General features: G+C 38.5%; 1 long non-coding RNA gene across 3 annotated transcripts in view; it reads left to right on the forward strand.

Annotated features, from left to right (window-relative positions):
• The window catches only part of LOC137218870 (uncharacterized), a 242,407-nt gene that overhangs the window by 108,259 nt on the left and 117,345 nt on the right, over positions 1 to 16,803 (forward strand). For 2 of the 3 annotated variants that reach the window (XR_010940900.1, XR_010940902.1), the window contains exon 5: positions 11,714 to 11,853. The exons of the other annotated variant lie outside the window; for it this stretch is intronic. This is a non-coding gene — a long non-coding RNA (uncharacterized lncRNA). Of the gene's footprint in view, positions 1 to 11,713; positions 11,854 to 16,803 lie in introns of those variants that run through there. 3 annotated transcript variants of the gene reach the window in all.

The raw sequence follows: 16,803 nt of genomic DNA on the forward strand, positions 1-16,803 counted from the left end.
TGAAGTTTTATGGAATCCTGGATTCCTCCTATCTAGAAATAACAGAATTTTTTTTCTCATTTAATATGGAGTTTTACTAATGTATCTAACTTGGTTTATGTGAGTATATGCACCGCATTTAAAGGTTCCTAACCCCAAGGAAAGTACTAAGTATAAAACTTAAAAAGAACTTAGTTCATGTGGTAAATTCTATCAACAGTTATTCAACTCAGTCCCCAGGGATCAACACACTTTAAATGTGAACTTTTAAACTTTTGGATACAGGGGACAGGATAGATAGCAATGCCCTTGCTGAAAAGTCCAAATATCTCCCTAACCACAGAAAACATAGTCAAATAAGCTCCAGACTTTTTTCTTTTCATGGGTAAATGGCATCAGGTATCAAATTAGAATTGGTTTCATTTGCTTCATGTCAAATTTTTTACGACTACCTCGTTTAGAATTTTTCTAGGAGAGGGGTTGGGAAATGTTACAAAGATTATATAAAATCAGGGTCTTATTCTCAAAGAGTTAATGGTTGGGGATGTTTAGGGGTAAGATCCACACAAAGGAGCCATGTAAGTCTGCATTCAGTGGAATTCAGAGCCCAGCTCAAGCTGCATGCATGAGATGGCATGAGGTGTGTCTTCAGGGGTTGGACACACGTCACCCAGTGTTCATACTGATGATTTTTCAGAGTCTGATGCTGCGGGTAAGAATTCTCAATGTCATGGTTTGAGTTCCTCCGGAAGTAGACCCTGAGACAAGGACTCAAGGGCAATTCGTTTCTAAACAGGGATTCTAGGAAATACTTGTAGGAGAGTAGGGAAGAGGGACAGGGAAGGAAAGAAAGCCAGATAAATGGCTCCTTTAAGAAGCTGCCACTCTGAGCAACTCTACTTTAATCCACTTGGGGGTCTCGGGGGTACACTGTGAAATACGCGCACAGAGTTAGCTCTTCCTTGCCATCTCTTGTCAGTCATTGGTTATGGGATGCTTCTGAGGCTCATTATTTTCCTTACACTCCTGGCCTGCTCCCTGCATGTACGGAGCAGGCCTTGGTGTCCAGAGAAAGCCCTCAGGTAGTTGCAGATGCTGGCAGTGGCCGTTTGAAAATGTGTACAGAAATGGCGAATGCAGAGAGCGTGTGGGAAGACACAGACAGCATCTGCTACACTAGGTCAGACATACAAAGCTCAGAGATCTTAGGTCAATGTCACTTTAGCAGTAGAATAAAGTATTATTTTAGACTGAGGTTAAGACATATAAGACAAATGTTACAAAAAGCAAAATTATCTTTGGAAATACATTAGGGAGACATCATTTTGGACACTGGCCTACAGTTTCTCAATAGATACAACTTTCAGGTTTATGGTAAGCATTGGAATAGAGCATTGTTTCTGCAGTTGAGCAGATGAAGTGGTTGACTTGCATTTGGAGGCAATGTTGTTAAAATAAATGCTATCTTTAAACATCAAAATCAAATTCATTCTTTGAGAGGCACATGAGACCTGATACTGAGGAAAACAACTTGTTCACAATTAATTCAGAGCATGTGTTCCTTGAGTGGAATGGTGAGTGGAATTACCTGCACTGTTTAACTTCTCTCTCTCTCTGTCCTTGGGACTTAAGTTAATTAAGTGCAACATAAATATGCATATGATGTGACTCCATTTATATATAAAGACCAGACTTAATGGAATCATAAATGGGTCCACTCTTTGGGTATAATTGGGGAGTGTGGTATACGTGGAAAATGGAATGGATCACACTTACCTTTCCTAAAAATCAATTAAAGCTTTTAAAATGAGTGACATGATAAGTTCAGGAACTAAACTGCAGATATAAAGAATTAGCTGCCAAAAGGTAAACTGCAGACTGTTCTTCAAGATAAAGCAGTAGGAGAGAACAATGTTGCTTTACAGTAAAATGTAGAAGAAATTGCAGGTCTTAATCCAAATCCTGCTTTTTTGAACAGAGATCAGGGAAAAACAAATCATGAGTTGGAAGGTTGGAACAGAGAAAATGAGGAGAGAAAAATGCAAATATACTGACCCACATGATAACACTTCACTGGCATTGTTCTTTAGAAATATGTTCTAAATCATGCTTCTCCAGGAGGTAGACTTTTCCCCCCTAACCTCCTAGTAACCCCACTGTTCTTAACTCCGGATTTCTATTATACCACATTTATCTGAGCTTCTAGTTGGATTAGAAGAATATAGCTGAGGCACAGAGATGTTGGAATGTATACTCCATAGAAGCTGAGAAGTTGGTTATTCTTCCTGCTGTATCCTCGATCCCTGAACAATGCCTGGCACACGGCATGTGATTAATAAACAGATATTGAAAGAATGAATGGTGGATGTGTTAAGGTGATTTCCTTCCCGGTATCTAGCCAAATTCCCTGAGTTCCAAGTTCTAGGAGCTGCATGGGAAAGACTGAAATCTGTGCGTAGGAAATGGGGTTCAGAGAAGAGGGTGGGATTACAGGAAGAGGGAGAGCCTAGTGGAAGCTAGATTCAGGGTGGTGGAAGGAAGAGTTTCCATGAGTGAAAAGGAAGGTGGCATGATGGGCCAGATTCAGTTAACAGTGCTGAGTGAGGGAAGAGCAGCAATTCTGTAAGAGCATGAGACAATACTCAAAGGCATTCCTGATTCCCCAGCGTACTTCAAGACACCTTTTCTCTATGCTGCCACCTTTTGTACATATTTCCATTTTAACATGTACCACATTGTATTGTCATTATTTTTTGTAGGCCTATGTTTAGGCTTTAAGATAACTGCTCCAGATCCTAGGCTTCAGGGAGAGAGGTGACAGGAGCCTTCCATTGCTTTCTAGATTGTATATAAACACTGCCTGTGAACATGCTATGACAATCCTTTCTCAAAGGAATTCTGTTTTCTCATGTGCTATGCCTTTGCACCTGCTATCTTTACTTGAGATGCCTTAGATCTGCTAGTCTGCTTGGCCAGCTTCTACTCATCTTTAAATCTCAGCATCTCAGCAGACATGCTGTGTCCTCTGTGAAGACTCTGACTAGAGGACTCTTCTTCTTATGTTCACACTGCCTAGCACTTACTGCTTTGTGTTATAACACTATGCTTTGTGCCTGTTTGCCCTCTAGGCTGTTGTTAGGAGCTTTTTCAACCCTACCTCAGTGGTCTCCATCATTCCTGCAGATTCTGCTATGTCTCCTAAGGCTTATTTGAACAGAACTTCCTAGAAAGTACTTGAGCAATCAGTTAGCTGTGTATTACAATAGTTTGCAGGAAGGAGAATGTGCTCGCAAAACTGTAGAGCCTTGGCCCTGGGTTTAGTGAATAGAGTGTATATGTGGTCTCAGAACTTGCCTTTATTCCTTGCTCAGAAACCCCTGTTCCTGCCACTTTCAACCCACCCCATTCTCTCTGGACATAACTTTCATAATTCTTGTTTTTCTCTTCTTCTGTCTTATCAGCGGGGGTAGGCAGTAGATAGATGATGGCACGTGGGCACCTAGAATCCAGTGAAGCCGGAATAATTAGTTTGTTCTCAGAGATACATGGGGCTCTCACAGTCTCTCCACAGCTGTAAGTCCCTGAGGAGTCAGTGGGCATTTCGTCTTTGTATTCCTGGCTCCTAGGGGTTTGTTAGCTGAATACCTGGATGAGACTATGTAGTTTCTTGGAGATTTCCTTACTACCTGAACCTCAGGAATTTGAATGTGAACCACTTCATGCTGAAGAATGATAAACCTTACTATCAGTGTTCAGTTTTTGACCCAGCTGCCATGGAAACATTAATTCCATCCCTTCTCAGCCAACTTGGATTTATGGCCAGAAAAGAAGTACTTTAGTTCCTTGAAGCATTTACCACATCTATAAAATAAGAACTATGGCTTCCTACCACTGAAAATTGGAGGGATTTACTGACCTTAACCAAATGGTTATCTAGAAGTAGCCATCTACTATACTTTGCATTTCTAGGATGTTTTATTCTTTTTGAAACATGATCAGCCACCACATGTTATTTGATCCTTTTAGCAACACAATGAAGAAAGTGAGGCAGCTATTATAAACTCAAGTGGTAGGTAAAAGAAAAAAAAAAAAGCAGGGAAGCTCTGTAACTTATCATAATCTTATAGCTAGTTAGTGACAGAGCCAGGGCCATTCCATGAGGCCACCTCATTTTGAATATACAGACAGACATTCAGAACATTTCTTCAGCTCTTAATGTGTGCCAGGCTCTGGTCTATGTGTGATACATGTATTGATTATTACCTCATTACAACAGGCCTCAGAGATAGGGTGGTAAGCTAATTTTGGCCTGATTCTTAATTCCTTCCTGTCTGGTTCTTCAATACATACTTGCCATGGCCTCATTGTGGGAGGAGCATATTTCTCCACCCCTTGACTTGGCCAGCTGATCTACGTGGCCCACTTACATGTGGGCCAGCATGCCAGCCCCAAGCATAGGCCTTAAGGGGCCTTGTGTATTTTCACTCTTCCTCCTGTGCCTCTGCTATTGCCATAAGAGAAAACTGCCTGGCAAGGAGGAAGGATGCTCCATGCAGAGTTGCCTCAGTTGACCCACAGACCTGCAGTAAGAAGTAAAGCTGCCCCAGCTGCTGCCACCAGAGGCCGAGAACTACTCCCACCTGAAGCCAAGCCCAGTATAGATCAGCTGGCCCCCAGCCTTTTTGCAGATCTGCGATAATAATTATTCTTTAAGCTGATAAGTTTAAGAGTGGTTTGTTAGACAGCATTATTATGGCAGTAGGCTACTGATATTCATAGGTAAGATTGTCTATTATTCCTATTTTATGGATAAAGAACCTGAGGCACAGAGTAGCTAGGTAATTTGCTTAGAGTTGTTCAGTAAGCAGAGGATCTAGGATTCTAATTCAGAAGCCTGTCTCCACGGCCAAAGTTTTTTAATTCCATACCCTATGTCACTAATATTCTAATGGAATTAATTATCAAAGTAAACTTAATTATTTAGGAATTATGTTTTGAAAAGTAAAGCAGAAAGGCAGTGTGGTATAGAAAAATCTGCAAGGATTTTGAAGTCCAATGTTCCCAGGTTCAGTTCTCAACTCTACTGCTTATTAGCTATGTGGCTTTGTGTAAATTATCTGATGACTCTGAAATTTAGTTTCCTTAGAAGAATAGTAATAGCTATTGGCTGTAATATGAGTATTCATTACTTAATTAATCCCATTCAGTGAGCCCTCATGTGCTAGATCCTCTTCTAGGCACTCACAATAGTGCAATGAGTAAGACTCACTCAAATAGCTACAGTCTAGAAGCAAAAACAGTACACAGCAAGATAAAGGAGATGTAACTGTGTGGCACAGGGCAGATGAGGAGCACAGATAACGGGGTACTAACCATGCACGTTAGGGTTCTCCAGAGAAACAGAACCAATAGGATATGTATTGTACTATTTATTATAAGATGTACTACAAGGAACTGGCTCACATGATTATGGAGGCTAAGAAGTCCAAGATCTCAGACTTCCCTGGTGGTCCAGTGGTTAAGACTCCGTGCTTCTGCTGCAAGGGGCATGGTTTTGATCCCTGGTCGGGGAACTAAGATCCCACATGCTGCGTGGCCAAAAAACAAACAAACAAAACAAGCAAACAAACAAAAAACTCCAAAAAAAAAAGAAGTTCAAGATCTGCAGTTAATAAGCTGTGGATCCAGGAGAACTGATGATTTAGTTCCAGTGTGAGTCCAAAGGCCTGAGAAGCAGGAAGCCTTCCTGCTTAGAAGAATAAGAAGCCTTATTCTGAGCTTGAGTCAGAAGACAGGAGAAGACTGATATTCCAGCTCAAAGATAGGCAGAGTGACTGAATTCTCCCTTACTCAGCCTTTTTGTTCTATTCGTGCCTTCAACAGATTGGCTGAGGCCCATGCACACTGTGGGGCGGGCAATCTGCTTAGGGGGTTGGGAAATCTGCTTTAGTCAGTCTACTGATTCAAAATTAATGTCAGCTGGAAACACCTTCACAGACACACCTAGAATAATGCTTAACCAAATAGCTGGGTACCTTAGTCTAGTCAAGTTGACCCATAGAAATTAACTATCATACCCTGATTTGGGAGGTCGTTAAGGAAAACTTTTCAAAGGAGGTGGTACTTATGAGTCTTGTATATACATGTAAAGCATTAGCCTAACATGTATTAGATGCTCATTAAATGTTAGTTTTCTATCTTCTTCAAAGGTCGTAAGAACAGATTTTTGTTGGCCCAGCAAAAACATTTCAAGCCAAAAAGCATAGGTGTTCTTTTTTTCCTTACGTGCTGAACTAAAGAAATGCTGACTCTCTTACTGATGATGAGGGTCACTGGCATGGTTCATTTGTAATTGCACAACATAATTCCAACCCCAAATAGAATGCTTTTTGATGGTGTTTTAAAATCTCCAATTGCTTTTTACTTATGAGGTGAATTTACAGTGAATTATGCTTCAAGGTAATTTAACCTGACAGGATACACCATACTAAACGTTTACAGACACAGTTTTGTTTCTCCCTGGAGAAGAAGCTGTTAGAGTAGAGTGGTAATCGCTGTAACATGATCAGCATGGGGGAGATTGATCACACCTAGAAAAGTGACCTCTCGGAGGTTCTTTGCAAAAGGCACACCTTTCCTGTTGATTGATTACACATCAGGGTGACCGTCCCTGGGTGGGAAAACCGTGTGGTCCTTTCTTTCTGCTAGCACGTGCACTTTTTTTGTTAGGGTTCATGCAAGATTGATGTGCAGCCGCTGTAATGTAGGGTCCCTGATACTCATGCCATGAAAATCCAGCAAGTTTTGAAAAGAGAGAGAGAAGGATTTATTATCCACGAATATAAATACAGTAAGTCTAATTCAAAATGGTGATTAAATTTGAATAAGCTCATGAGAGCAGTCTTCTTCAGAATTGCTGACAAGAGGATTAAGATGTCTTCATAGAAGACCACTACCCTCTACATCCTGTCCCCAGCATGCCTCAGAGTTTGTGGTGTATTGGTAGTTTAATGCTGAACATCCTAAGTTTTAATTCCAGATCATTACCCTTTCACTTCCATACAAAATCTCTTCGATACATTAAGGCTCACTCCATCCTCCACCCCAAATTGTCAATGTTATCACCTGACTAACTGGTTACTTCCCCCCATTCCTTGAAGAATTGGGCACAGGCTTTATAATATTTTTCTTCACCCTATTTCTCTCCTGAGTAACTTCAATATATACAAGGATAGTACATCAATTCCTGTCTCTTTGTGATTTCACCTCCTTAACTTCAGGGATCTTAACCTTTGTTAACTCACTCCCTAGAGCGTGTCATCATCTGCTTGTCATCCTCTGCCACTGCCTCAATTCCAAACATATTAATTTAAAACACTGTAATCTTAGACCACATCTTCCTATCTTTTCTTTCCCTATTTTGGCATCTTCCTCTGATATTGCCACTAGATTTGTCCTTCACGTTCTCAGAACCTCTAATCCCTTGATCCTTTACTATTCCTCTGTCAGCTCCCTCTCATTTTCTCTTCCTTACCCAGCCTAAACCCTATTGTCTGTCACTTCAAACAATTTTTCTTTGCTCTTATTTTCAGATCTCTTGTCCTGTTTTCTTAAGTCTCAACCATATAGAAAATCCCCAACTTTAGATCAGTCTATTTTTTTCTTTTGTTACTTCTTCTCTTTATCCAGAATGCTGAACATTACTAAAAAAAATCACACAACTTTGAAAATTAATTCCATTTGATTGCTCTTAATGCCATTTGATTGCTGTTAATGCCAGTTAACTTCATGATCTCTAACCTCAAATGGTTCAACCCATCTAAAATTCCTTCAATGGATCCTACACCACTTTTTCTGCACTCTCTTTAAACATCCATACTTCCTGTCTCTCTTCCTCTCAGCAGATGACTTTGCCTCTGACTTCATAAAGAAAAGAGAACTCAGATTAAAACTACCTCAAAGTTCTGCCACCCCACCTACAAACTTATTGCATTAAACCATTTCCTCCTTGTTTTCATATCTCTCAGTGAAATTGTAACTATAAATCTTGTTTTAAAGATAGTCCTCCAGAACGGACGTGTGGACACAGGGGGAAAGGGGGGGATGGGATGAATTGGGAGAATAGATTTGACATGAATACACTACCATGTGTAAAAATAGATAGCTAGTGGGAACCTGCGGTATAGCACAGGGAGGTCAGGTCGGTGCTCTGTGATGACCTAGATGGGTGGGATGAGGGAGGGGGGTCCAAGACAGAGGGGATATGTGTATACATATGGCTGATTCACTTCACTGTACAGCAGAAACTAACACAATATTGTAAAGCAATTATACTACAATTAAAAAAAAACAAAAAACTGCTCCAAAAAAAGAGTTATTACTGGAGGTAAATTTTACCTAGGTGGCTGCATCTATAAGGCAGGGCACACATCAAAATAAATAAATAAATAAATAAATGAACAATAAAAATAGTCCTCCATGATTCCACACCCTTTCCTTCTCATCCTTGTTTGCTTATCCAACATATCCAATTTCTTATGCCAAAAACTTGATTCTATTCTTTGTTATTTGGTCCTCATCTTCCACATTGGATAATCACTAAGACCTGTCAAAACTACCTCCTAAATATTTTTCAAATTCATCTCTTTTTCTTCATCCTATTGCAACGGGGTTGCTGCAATAGGCTTTTTGTAACCAGCTATTTGGCCTCCCATTGTACCTCAAAACAATCTGTTCTTCGTATCTCAGCGAGAGTGATGTTCCGAATGCCAACATGATCCTGTGACGTCCCAGGTTAAAATCTTTCTGTGCTCCACACGCCTTTAAAATAAAATTCAAAGTCTGTAAGCCAGCTTGCAAGTCTTCCATGACCTTGTAAACGTAACTCTCGTATTATGTCTCACCAATGCCTCCCACCTCACCTTGAAAACCGAGCTGTGAATCAGTGGAATTTCTAAAAATTTGACACTCCTGGTCTTACTTCATGGGCATTGCGCTTGCCATAGTTTTACCTTTTTTAAATCCTGTTCTTTACTCCACTTCAGGTTTCAACTTAGTACTTCCTTCATGGATTTTTAACTTGACCCTTCCTTCAAGATTGAGTTAGATATCCCTCTTATGCTTTTCTGTTGCATGTTATATTTTCACCATTTTTAATCCTTATCATAGAATATTACAATTGTTTCTTTTTCTGTGCTCTTCCACACTAGACAATGAGTTTCTGAAGGGCAGGGTTTGTCTTTTTCACTAGGTTAATCTCCCATGGTCTTGGCACAAAGTAGAGACTCAATCAACATTTGTTGACAGGAATTCCAGTAGCATAATGGCATGTGCTATGGTATTTCTCTTTACTGGTTGTAGAGTGGCATGGATGATTGGAACCACCAGTAACCACGTAGTTGAACTGCAGAAATAAAGAGGAAGTGTGGGCAGTTCATTCTCTGTAGCATGGAAGAGAACCAAAAAACGTAATCATGGCAAATTTTGAATTCATCTTTATTGGAATATCATCTTTATTTTGAAGAGTTTCAATGGCTTCTGATATTCTATGACATTCATCTTCATACTTCTATCTTTGTTATGGACAGGATGATCCTTTACAGGGGTTTTTGGGGACGTTGTGGGGGATGGATAGGGAAAGATAATCTCTCATTTTTGGAACCATTTCATGCCCCAAAAATCTTCAAACCTCATGCTAAGATATAGTATTTTGTTTTTGTGCCAGGCAGCGAGGCTTCATTCAACAGTGGCATTTTATTAGAAATGTACTATCACAGATAATTTCCAGGCGGGCATTTGAAATGGATTATTATATGGAAAAGGAATTTTCAAAACCCATCTCTGTACTTAGAACTCTTGGATAAAATAGCAGATTGTATCTGGTATAAGGGGACCACTTAAAATTCTATGTTGCAAATAGTGTTGCTAAAGAGAACTTTTAGATCTCTCATAATTCTGAGTTGCACCTGCTCACTGCAAGTTTTAGTCATATTTCAGGCAGGGTATTTGACAATTGAGTAGTAATGAGGTTTATGGTACATTTTATTTAACCTTCCATCAGGTAGGCCAATTAAAATGTTACATCTGAAAAAGCACATATTTCGATTTCTGCCTAGGGATGTAATACATAAACTTACGTTTGGACATGCCTTTGCTTTATACCCTTCAATTAATGACATCTCCCAATTTATTCTCTTGGGCTGGTTAGTTCTACTCCTCAAGGCCCAGTAACAATAAACCCCAAACTATGAATTTGATCCCATAAAAGACAGTTGGTGTTCACTGAATGGAACATGAAAGAGGAGCCTTACCTGTGTCCACACTTTGACTTGCGCTTTTTCAGTTGTGGTCAAAAAAAGCAAAAGTGAATTTGGATGGATTTTTTTCAAGGACGTTTTTTCCTTCTAAAAAGAAAAATCAAAGTAACCGGGCCAAGAGGGAACTATTACTGTTACTGGAAACCTTTCTTTGTAACTTTAGTTTCCTTTTCTAATGGTTTACCTTTCCCAGGGTAAAGTAAAGAAAAATGGACCAGTCTGGTTGATAGAATCCTAGAGAACTTTATTGTCTTCCTGATGACACAAGGATGATAAAAACCAGCAACGTAACGAAATAAGCTCAATTCTAAGTAAAAAAAAAATATAGCATATTTCAATGAATTATTTAAACAGAAACAAGTGCAAAATTAAGGATAACTAAGCATAAAAGTTCAGACTGAACAATCATGGGAGTATTTAGGGACATAGAGAGAGAAAGGAAGCTGAACAATGACATGTCTTCTATACAGCACAGTCTCTTATTATTGGAATTCAATTATGCCATGCATGAAAGCATGTCATTCTAAGAACTGTAAATTACCTAGTCTAATTATTTGGCAGGTTTTGGATCTGACCTTCCATTTTGGCCGTGTATCAGCCATAAGAATACCACAGACTACATAGCTTAAACCACAGAAATTTAGTTTCTCATAGTTCTGAAAGGTGGAAAGTCCAAGATCAAGTTTCTGGAAGGGTTTGGTTTATGGTGAAGGCTCTTTTCCTGGCTTGCAGATGGCTGCTTTTGTCCTCACATGGACTTCCTTTGAATTCGAAGAGAAAGAGAGAGAGAGAGAGAGAGATTTCTCTCTTTTCCTCTTCTTGTAAGGCCACCAGTCCTATTGGATTAGGGTCTCATCCTTATGACCTCATTTAACCTTAATTACCTCCTAAAGACATTATCTCCAAATATAGTCACTACAGTCACACTGAGGGTTAGGGCTTTAACATATGAGTTTTAGGGGGGACAAAATTCAGTCTATAGCAGACCCTAAGAAAGACTAAGGGATTATTAGAATTTAAGAACAAATGTACAGCCCATATGCAGTACCAGGGCCATGAATAAAGAGGATGGAGCTTATATTAACATGCTGATTTTGTTAAAATCCCAAATTCAACTAAACCAAATTTTCTTTTTTTTCTTTATTTTTTAAATTTTGTTTTTTTATATTTGAATTTTATCTTATTTTATTTTTTTATACAGCAGCTTCTTTTTATCAATTTCATACATATTGGTATATATATATATCAATCCCAGCCTCCCAATTCATCCCATCACCACCACCACCTTCCCCCGCTTTCCTCCCTTGGTATCCATACGTTTTAAACCAAATTTTCAAAAAGTAATATATAAATCCTGAAACAAAAGAAGACAAATTGTGTGATGAACATGGAGATTCATCATCTGTTCCTCCTTCAAGGAAGGAAGTTGTTGTGGAGCTGCTGGGAGTACTGTCTGCAGACCTACATCAGTGCACAACCCCTGCAGGTACTGCTTCAGCTGTAGAGAACCCCTTGCCCAGGATGACACCTTTCCCAGGGCAGCGAGCATCTGAAGACTGATCCAGGTAGGAGTATTTAGAGATTATTTCAGCACAGCAAGTGACAGATCTCATGGGCCATTTTAGCTCCAGAGTTCCCTGTGGGGTTGGCTGAAGCTTTCGTTGGTCCCACAGCCTTGCTTCCTTCTTTGTTCTATGGGTGTTAATCCCGTGGCATGCTCTAATAAACATCCTGCACACTGTACCCCATCTCAGAATCTGCCTCTTGAATAACCTAACCTGCAACAGGTTGTGATCTAGTTTCATATGACTCATCTGTTTAGAATCATCATAAAGTATGATCAAAAGCAAAAGAATGAGATATCTTTATATATACTGACAACTAAGTTTACAACCTGATTCATTTGACCCATCACTGTTTCCAAGAATTTCTATCGTTTGTTCTTTTTAGTATACAAATGTATGTTTATATAATTTTTATAAAATTTGATCATGATATATGTATATGTATGTATATACATATATATACACACATATTTGTTTATATATATTCATTTGTTTTTTATGTTTTTTTGACTAAATCAGGGTTTTTCTTTCATGTCAGTACCTAGACAGTTTCACAATACATTGACAGTTTTAATTTCCCCCCAAAACTTTTTAATTTGAAAAATTTCAACCCTTCAGAAGAGTTGTGAGAATATACTTTATCCAGATTAATTATAAATAGTGTGCCACATTTTCTCTCCTTCTCTCTTTTGTTGTTTTGTATATATATGTTATATATAGTTATATAATTATACAAATTTTTTAAACTCAGTTATTTGAAAGCAGGTTGCAGATCTCAAGATAGTTCTCAAGTAAATACTTCAGGATGTATTTCCTAAGTACGAGAATTTTCACTTAATAACAACAAAGCACAATATAATACCACACTCCGAATATGTAACATTGTTGTAATATTTCTAATATATAATCCATCTTCAAATTTCCCTAATTGTCTCAAAATGTCCTTTTTTTTTTTGATCCAGGATCCAACCAGAAATTATGCAATGAATTTAGTTGCATGTCTCTTTAGTTTTCTTTCCTCTGCCTTTTTTTTCTTTGATATTTTATAATATGACTGTTTTTGAAGAGTTCAGGCCAGTTGTTCTGTAGAGTGACCTTCAATTTAAATTTGCCTGAATGTTTCTTCATAATTAGTTAATATTACATAGACAGTATAATATAATATCCTTCAAGGTGTATTATATAAGGCGCTATATTAAGTTAATTTATCCCATTGGTGATGTTAGTGTCCACCAGATTTCTTCATTGTAAAGGTCCTTTTTGAAGAAGCAAATATTAATAAAGAATTATATAGACTAAAACTCTTTTCTCATCTAGATAAATTTTTTAACATCTTTATTAGAGTACAATTGCTTTACAATGGCATGTTAGTTTCTGCTTTATAACAAAGTGAATCAGTTATACATATACATATGTCCCCATATCTCGTCCCTCTTGCATCTCCCTCCCTCCCACCCTCCCTATCCCACCCCTCTAGGTGGTCACAAAGCACCGAGCTGATCTCCCACTGCTATGCGTCTGCTTCCCACCAGTTATCTATTTTACGTTTGGTAGTATATATATGTCCATGCCACTCTCTCACTTTGTCCCACCTTACCCTTCCCCCTCCCTGTAACCTCAAGTCCATTCTCAAGTAGGTCTGTAACTTTATTCCCATCTTGTAGGTTATTCTGAACACTTTTTTTCTTTTTTTGTTTTAATTTCCATATATATGTGTTAGCATACGGTATTTGTTTTTCTCTATCTGACTTACTTCACTCTGTATGACAGCCTCTAGGTCCATCCACCTCACTACAAATATCTCACTTTCATTCCTCTTTATGGCTGAGTAATATGCCATTGTATATATGTGCCACATCTTCTTTCTCTATTCATCTGTTGATGGACACTTAGGTTGCTTCCATGTCCTGGCTACTGTACATACAGCTGCAATGAACATTGCGGAACATGACTCTTTTTGAATTATGGTTTTCTCATGGTATATGCACAGTAGTGGGATTGCTGGGTCATATGGTAGTTCTATTTATAGATTTTTAAGGAACCTCCATACTGTTCTCCATAGTGGCTCTATCAATTTACATTCCCACCAAGAGCGCAAGAGGGTTCCCTTTTTTCCACACCCTCTCCAGCATTTATTGTTTGTAGATTTTTTGATGATGGCTATTCTGACTGGTGTGAGATGATATCTCATTGTAGTTTTGATTTTCATTTCTCTAATGATTAATGATGTTGAGCATTATTTCATATGTTTGTTGGCAATCTGTACAACTTCTTTGGAGAAATGTCTGTTTAGGTCTTCTGCCGATTTTTGGATTTGGTTGTTTGTTTTTTTGATATTGAGCTGCATGGGTTTCTTGTATGTTTTGGAGATTAATCCGTTGTCAGTTGCTTCATTTGCAAACATTTTCTCCCATTCTGAGGGTTGCCTTTCCGTTTTGTTTATGGTTTCCTTTGCTGTGCAAAAGCTTTGAAGTTTCATTAGGTCCCATTTGTTTATTTTTGTTTTTATTTCCATTTCTCTAGGAGGTGGGTCAAAAAGGATCTTGCTGTGATTTATGTCATAGAGTGTTCTGCCTATGTTTTCCTCTAAGAGTTTGATGGTGTCTGGCCTTACATTTAGTTCTTTAATCCATTTTGAGTTAATTTTTCTGTATGGTGTTAAGGAGTGTTCTAATTTCAGTCTTTTACATGTAGCCATCCAGTTTTCCCAGCACCACTTATTGAAGAGGCTGTCTTTTCTCCACTGTATATTCCGCCTCCTTTATCAAAGATAAGGTGACCATATGTGCGTGGGTTTATCTCTGGGCTTTCTATCCTATTCCATTGATCTATATTTCTCTTTTCGTGCCAGTACCATACTGTCTTGATTACTGTAGCTTTGGAGTATAGTCTGAAGTCTGGGAGCCTCATTCCTCCAGCTCCATTTTTCTTTCTCAAGATTGCTTTGGCTATTCGGGGTCTTTTGTGTTTCCATACAAAATGTGAATTTTTTTTGTTCTAGTTCTGTGAAAAATGCCATTGGTAGTTTTTTTTTTTTTTTTTTGCGGTACGTGGGCCTCTCACTGTTGTGTCCTCTCCTGTTGCGGAGTACAGCCTCCGGATGCGCAGGCTCAGCGGCCATGGCTCACGGGCCCAGCCGCTTCGCGGCATGTGGGATCTTCCCAGACCGGGGCATGAACCCGTGTTCCCTGCATCGGCAGGCGGACTCTCAACCACTGCACCACCAGGGAAGCCCCCATTGGTAGTTTAATAGGGATTACATTGAATCTGTAGATTGCTTTGGGTGGTAGAGTCATTTTCACAATGTTGATTCTTCCAGTCCAAGAACATGGTATATCTCTCCACCTATTTGTATCATGTTTAATTTCTTTCATCAGTGTCTTATAATTTTCTGCCTACAGGTATTTTGTCTCCTTAGGTAGGTTCATTCCTAGATATTTTATTCTTTTTGTTGCAATGGTAAATGGGAGTGTTTTCTTAATTTCACTTTTGGATTTTTCATCATTAGTGTATAGGAATGCAAGAGATTTCTGTGCATTAATTTTGTATCGTGCTACTTTACCAAATTCATTGATTAGCTCTAACAGTTTTCTCATAGCATCTGTAGGAGTCTCTATGTATAGTATCATGTCACCTGCAGTGACAGCATTACTTCTTCTTTTCCGATTTTGGATTCCTTTTATTTCTTTTTCTTCTCTCATTGCTGTGGCTAAAACTTCCAAAACCATGTTGAATAATAGTGGTGAGAGTGGGTAACTTCGTGTTGTTCCTGATCTTAGTGGAAATGGTTTCAGTTTTTCACCATTGAGGACGATGTTGGCTGTGGGTTTGTCATATATGGCCTTTATTATGTTGAGGAAAGTTCCCTCTATGCCTACTTTCTGCAGAGTTTTTATCATCAATGGGTGTTGAATTTTGTTGAAAGCTTTCTCTGCATCCATTTAGATGATCATATGGCTTTTCTCCTTCAGTTTGTTAATATGGTGTATCATGTTGATTGATTTGCATATATTGAAGAATCCTTGCATTCCTGGGATAAACCCACTTGATCATAGTGTATGATCCCTTAATGTGCTGTTGGATTCTGTTTGCTAGTATTTTGTTGAGGATTTTTGCATCTATGTTCATCAGTGATATTGGCCTGTAGTTTTCTTTCTTTGTGACATCTTTTTCTGGTTTCGGTTTTAGAGTGATGGTGGCCTCATAGAATGAATTTGGGAGTGTTCCTCCCTCTGCTATATTTTGGAAGAGTTTGAGAAGGATAGGTGTTAGCTCTTCTCTAAATGTTTGATACAATTCGCCTGTGAAGCCATCTGGTCCTGGGATTTTGTTTGTTGGAAGACTTTTAATCACAGTTTCAATTTCAGTGCTTGTGATTGGTCTGTTCATATTTTCTATTTCTTCCTGGTTCAGTCTCAGAAGGTTATGCATTTCTAAGAATTTGTCCATTTCTTCCAGGTTGTCCATTTTATTGGCATATAGTTGCTTGTAGTAATCTCTCATGATCCTTTGTATTCCTGCAGTGTCAGTTGTTACTTCTCATTTTTCAGTTCTAATTCAATGGATTTGAGTCTACTCCCTTTTTTTCTTGAAAAGTCTGGCTAATAGTTTATCAATTTTGTTCATCTTCTCAAAGAACCAGCTTTTAGTTTTATTGATATTTTTTATCATTTCCTTCATTTCTTTTTCATTTATTTCTAATCTGATATTTATGATTTCTTTCCTTCTGCTAACTTTGGGGCTTTTTTGTTCTTTCTCTGATTGCTTAAGGTGTAAGGTTAGGTTGTTTATTTGAGGTGTTTTTTGTTTCCTAAGGTAGGATTGTTTTGATATAAACTTCCCTCTTAGAACTGCTTTTGCTGCATCCCGTAGGTTTTGGGTCGTCGTGTTTTCAAGGTCATTTGTTTCTAGGTATTTTTTGACTTCCTCTTTGATTTCTTCAG

This window comes from Pseudorca crassidens, chromosome 2, assembly GCF_039906515.1.
Source record: "Pseudorca crassidens isolate mPseCra1 chromosome 2, mPseCra1.hap1, whole genome shotgun sequence".
Classification (NCBI taxonomy): Eukaryota; Metazoa; Chordata; class Mammalia; order Artiodactyla; family Delphinidae; genus Pseudorca; species Pseudorca crassidens.